Raw genomic sequence first — 6,000 nt, 5'->3', positions numbered from 1 at the left:
CGATGAAATCGTTTCATTTAGTTAATCCCGTGAGTGTGGGATCCTATTTTGTATCCAAGTTTATCCAAGTGATCCTTTGAATTATATGCAATTCCAAAGTATTTTCGAATAGTTCGAATCATATGTGGTTTCCCATAGGATCTCACAGTAAATCCTGTTTTTCGGATGGGATTCTAAGGATTCCTTGGACTCTTTTCGACTAGATTATTTCGCGATGTTCTTCTGTTATCTTTGAGGATATTTTTAGGGATATTATACGACTAAATCCTCAATCATTGAAATGAATTTAACATCAATTTTGGAATGAAATAGGATACCCTGTGAAATACCCTTGAGATTGGGCGATGGGAGGCCTTCTACATAAATGGGGAACTCTTTCCCCTTTTTCCCCCTGGGATTCTTTAGATTCTCGCTCTTCGAAAGTTCTATTACATTCCATTCCACATTCCATTCCCTACAGAGGAGATGGATCCCAATCTAATTTCCATTTCGCTTTATTTTTTTTTCTGAACTGAACTCGTGCCCCCATCGTGGCGCCAAAAATATCTAGTCCCCCCCTCTCCTCTCCTCTCCTCTGATCTGCTGTGATATTTCAAGTTCTCTTTCGTCTCTCTCTCTCTCTATACAGCATATATTTCCATACATTTTTTGTGCGTTTTTGTTTTTTTTTGAATATTTTTATTTGTATTTATTTAGACCTTCTTTTGGCCCTGCTTTTATCCGTTTCCCGCCGCTAATTAGCATTTAAATTATGCAAATATTACTTTTTCTTCTCTCTCTCTCTCTGACGTTCGTAGTGCCGTTTATTCCCCCCATTTCTTTGTCTCGTATCTTTTTCTATTTGAAAGAAAATATATATTTATATATACGGGTTTACGTGGCCTTTACTTTGGAATAGATCGTATATATCGTAGGGTTTTAATAGAATTATAGTGGAATTATTTTAATTTGATTTCAAAAAGAGTTCTACCGATCCCATACATAATATAATAATATAAAAAATATGATGTAATGAAATTATATTTTGAAATTTCAAATGAGGAAATCAGGGGGTTTTTTGTGGATGTAATGCTCCTGTTGGATCCTGCTTTCAAGCGGATCGGAATCCATGTTCTATACCTGACAAATGGAAGAAGGAAAGTCCGGTCGGGGGAACCCACAGTTTTCCAAAAATCATCGGAATATGTATCTCAATATTTGATAATCTATGGCTCATACGGGCCTATAAATTTTACGGATTACATATAAAATATAATATTTTGAATAGAGTTTTGGTTCCGAAAATACTTTATCCTTATTTAACATCAATTTTCATTGATGTTTCATTCCACTTTTGATTGGGTTTTTCCTAAATGTTTTAAAAATATCCCCGCCCGTTCATTCAGAAATTTTTGATCTTTTAGAAGTAATTTCTGCTGATTATTTTACGGGGTAACCACTAGTCGATAGCCCTTTTGATAAACCTTCTTTTGCCTTTTTACTGGTTTTTTTTTTTCGTTTTTTGTTCTTCTGTTTTTGTGTTTCTTCTTCTTTTGGGCCGCACGTAGAATTTCTTGTTGGACCGGTTCTTTGGCTGGCGGCAGAGGCAGCGGCAGCGGCAGACACACACACATAAGTCGCTCCACTCCACTCCCCTCCCCTCGGCCCCCTCCCCCTCCTCCATCAGCAACGACTGTGTGCTGTGCCCCTGGCCATGGTTTTTTTCTGTTTTTTTCTTTATATTTTATTTATTTGTCTGTTATTTGCCTTTTATTTTGTTGCTTCTGCTGCCGCTGTTGCTGTCTTTCTTTCTTTCTTTCTTTCTGTTGTTGTCGTTGTTTTTTCATTTAAATGCAATCGCAGGCCGCATATTGATTTTTACTTTTCCAGAATAAGGAAAAGGCATAAGAAAACAAGCGTAAAACGTGAACCAAAAAGGCAAAACCAAAATAAGAAATACGCAAAAAAAAAACCCCTCACACACACATTTTACATTTCAGTGAAGTTTGGCAACGTTGCTTCCCGCGCGGCACACAGGAACTGATATTGATTGAAAGAAGGGGCTGTGCAGGATATGGGGACAGGGATAGGGTTAGGGATAGGGATAGGGATGCTGGCGAGGAGAACCTAGCCGAAAACCTTGGAAATTCGAAATTTATAGATAACCAGAAGATTCACCAAAGAACTTGGAAAATGGGAATATTTCATTCCATTTTCGTCAGATCAGAAATGTCCGGACATATGCAGAATATTTCCCCCCAGAAATATTCATGCCAGACTTCTTAAATAATACCTAAATAATAATGGGCCTTCAAGAATTATCACGGAAGATGCTACAGCTATACGGGAAAAATATTCAATGAAAATATGAATATGGATTGAAAACTTCCATTTTTATATTCAATTCTATTTATTGTTAATTTTAATTTGAAATAAATAGATTTAATAAAAATCATTAAAAAACAGACAAAGAGAATTTTAATATTTTTTATTTAACACTTTCATAATATTTGTATATGACAAAAGCTATAAACCTGAAGATCCCTTGCTGGAAAAATGGCAACAATTTTCAATCAAACAAAAAATCTCTCCGTTTCTCTTTGATCTTAAGATAAAATAATGATCTAATAGATACATATGTAGAAATATGGTTGGTTCTCTAAAAAGTATTTCTACAACATTTTATCTCTAAACTGAAGATAAAATAACAAAAAGAAAAGCCCAAACTCAAACCCTACCGCCTTCCTGGGAGCCTTTGTGAGGGGATGGGGAGGGGGTGAGAGGAGTAGCCTTCCTTCCTGCCTTCCAATTAGATTTCCCGAGACAACCACTCCCACTTCTCTAATTGGCTTAAATACCAGCTTCTGTTGCTGCATTTTGTGGCAGTGTCATTTTTGTGCAACAGAAATTGAAAGCATTTCATATTTTGCTGCCACTGTCGGTCCACAAATTGGGTTTTGATTCCTCAATTTTGGAAATGGAATGCAAATTCCAGAGACACCAAAAAGAAAAGAAAGCCCAGAATATCCCTACAGATGATGGGCAGGGGGAGGGAAGGGGTAGAAGGAGGAGCCTAGGCTGTGGCTGTGCCATGGAGCTGTGTGTGTGTGTGGGGGGCAGAAAGGGGAATGGAATGGCATGGAATGGGAATGCCTGAAACTGTCACTTGACATTTTAATGGAATTTTTATGTTTTTGCAAAAGCTGCAGCAGCAGCAGCCGTACGGGGCAGCCGTACGGGGCAGCCGCACGGGGCAGCAGAAACAATGAAAGGAATCCCCGCAGCAGAAAATCAAGTATCAAGTGGGGTCACGACTATGGAGATGCCTCTCATAAATGGATCTTCCTCTTTTTTGTTACCCGATTTTGGATTGTGTTTTATCAGGAAAACTAAGGGATATTCCGTTCCGTCTCGTCTTTTTGGGGATCCTTGAACTTCCACAAAATCTGTTATACATGTTATACCCCCCTGGTACGGTTAATGGGTAACAGAGAGAATGCCACTGAACACGGATGCAGAGAGGGGTGAGGCACAGAAGAGAGAATGAGAGCAAAAGTCACGGTTCGATATTCCATAATAATAATTTCTGTTTATTTTATTTCTTATATAAATAACTTTTTGTAGTCACCGCCGCACCGTCTGAATGTAGATCATTCCTCTCGTCTCTGTTCTTCCCTGACATTCCATTCCGCGCGTTCCCCTGCTCAAAAGCACTTTCTGATGGAGGGAGGTAGAGAGGTAGGGAAGGGGGGAACATGTGAAAGTAATTTCAAAAGCAAATTCTTTGACTTTTTCGGGTCTTATCTGTTGAAAGTTTCTTATCGCCTCGCCCCCTGATACCCTTCTCTCACTATCTCTCTCTCTCTCTCTCTCTCTCTCTCGCTTCCTTCTTCGTATCCGTTGCCGCATACGGAAAGTTCTTGAACCTGAAAACGTTTCTCTACTGAATATATACTCCATACAATACTTTTCCAAGAACTTCAACTTTAATCTGTACAGGAATACATGTATCTTCGATCTATCAGATTCGAATCGAGTGGAAGAACCCTTTGTTTATACATATGTAGTCTGTTTTTTTTTTCCACAATTATTTCTTGGAGTCGAGTCGTAAACAAAATGCGTTTCCAGAGAAATTCCACAGAAACGAAGGGAAAGGAAATTCAATCTCCAGAAGCAGCTCCAGACTGGAATTATTTTTCGATCGAATCAAATATCATCAAACATATTTATTTATTATTTAAACGAAAGACCAGAGAGAGAGACAGCGGCATGTGGCTGTGGCATGTGGCAAGTGCATTCGCAATGGAAATGCAATACTTTTGCAGGGGTTTTAGTTTTCTTCTTTGTTAACGTTTAATTGGTTATACAATACAAATATATAGCCCCCTCTCCGCCCCCCCACTCAATGGGTGGACAGAATGCGGTTTTGTGGTGGAGGGGCTGTAGGGATTGAAGGATTGAACCCAGGCACAAGAGACACACGAGAAGATACATTTTCAGAGTAAAAGCCTCTTCTTTAAGGGTTCCCGGACAGAGAGAGAGAGAGGGAGATGGAACTAGAGATAGAGTATTCATCCCCAAAAAGATTTTCCGTTGCCAAATCTCCCTGAAAACCTCCTTTTTATTCTAGATTCTAGATTTACTAGCGAAATCCTCTGTCGAGAATTTGGAACCCCGCAAAAATCTTCCAAGATTTACGGTACATCTTGGCTTCCACCGAAACGACTTTTGCTTTTACGTACTCGATGTTCGTGTGTGTGTGTGTGTGTGTGTGTTTGCACTACAGTGGAATGCAATTAGTGCAAACCCGCACCCGCCCACCACCCCTTACTTCCAAGGGGCCGGTGGAGGGGCGAGGAGGGATGTAGTGTGGTCTTAGAACCACATGTGCTGCGGTATGTTGTTGCAGAAGCACCAGGCCCAGGCACTGTTGCATATTTTGATGGATGCCTGACCGACCGACCGAAAGGCCAGATGTTGCTTTAGACAGAGAGCGAGAGAGGGAGAGGGCGATGCTGAATGGGGGAGTGCAAGCAAAAACCAAAAACCTACGATACATTTGTTTTTTTTTTTTGTTGTTTTCATCTGGAAAACATGTTTTTCCCGTGCAGTGAAAAGGCAACAAAAACTACAGTAAATAGCCGATAAAGCACACGCACTGGCACACACACACACATCCAGATACTGCATGGGATGGGGGCAGCACTAAATTAAAGCTCAAACGAAAAATCAATACTTTACACAAAAAAAAAGCCAAAAAGCCAACAAAGAATAAGAGCAGCAGAGGCAGGCAGAGCAGAGGCAGAGCAGCAGCACCAGCAGCTGTGAAGCAGAATCAGAATCAGGCCTAACCGACAGCCGCAGTGGCAGAGGCGTAGAAGCTGCAGCAGCGGCTGGGCAGAATCTCAGCAGAGCAACAAAGTCCTCGTCCCGGCGCAGTCGAGAGCCGGTCTTAGCGGGCTCGTGGCAGAGGCTCAGCAGATCAGAGGGAGCGATGCTTTGTGGCGCGGCGCGGCGCTTATCTCAAATAAATTGCTTTCGGCCTACTCGTGATTTTTTTTCTTCCACATTTTTCTCATTTCGTTTTCTTCGTCGCTATGGCTCTTTGTCTCTGTGTGTGTATGTGCGTGTGTATGAACAGTACACATTTCTGGCTCCCACAACGCACCACAGCAGACCCCCCTCCGCCCGCACAGCTGTGTGAACCGCTCCTGACGCCCACACGCACACATGCATACATGTACATGTGTGTGTGTGTATAAAAATCATGCGCCTGCCGCTGCTATTTATACGTTCACGTATGGATATGTGTGTGTTTTATGCTCCACAATTATTATTATTATTATTATTATATCTGTGCCTCTCTCTCACTCGCGTGCATTACGTGTCGGCTCTTCCTCCCTTTTTATCTATAGGTCTCCCACTCTGCATTACCATAACCTCTCTGCTCCTGTACGCTGTACCAGTGCGCTCTCCTCCCTCCCATTCACCCAGCTCTACTTCTCAACGCTCCCACAATGT

This window comes from Drosophila persimilis, unplaced genomic scaffold, assembly GCF_003286085.1.
Source record: "Drosophila persimilis strain 14011-0111.01,24,50 unplaced genomic scaffold, DperRS2 tig00000431-arrow-pilon, whole genome shotgun sequence".
NCBI classification, from domain to species: domain Eukaryota; kingdom Metazoa; phylum Arthropoda; class Insecta; order Diptera; family Drosophilidae; genus Drosophila; species Drosophila persimilis.
The sequence above is the reverse complement of the archived record's forward strand: the minus strand, read 5'-3'. Positions refer to the sequence as shown.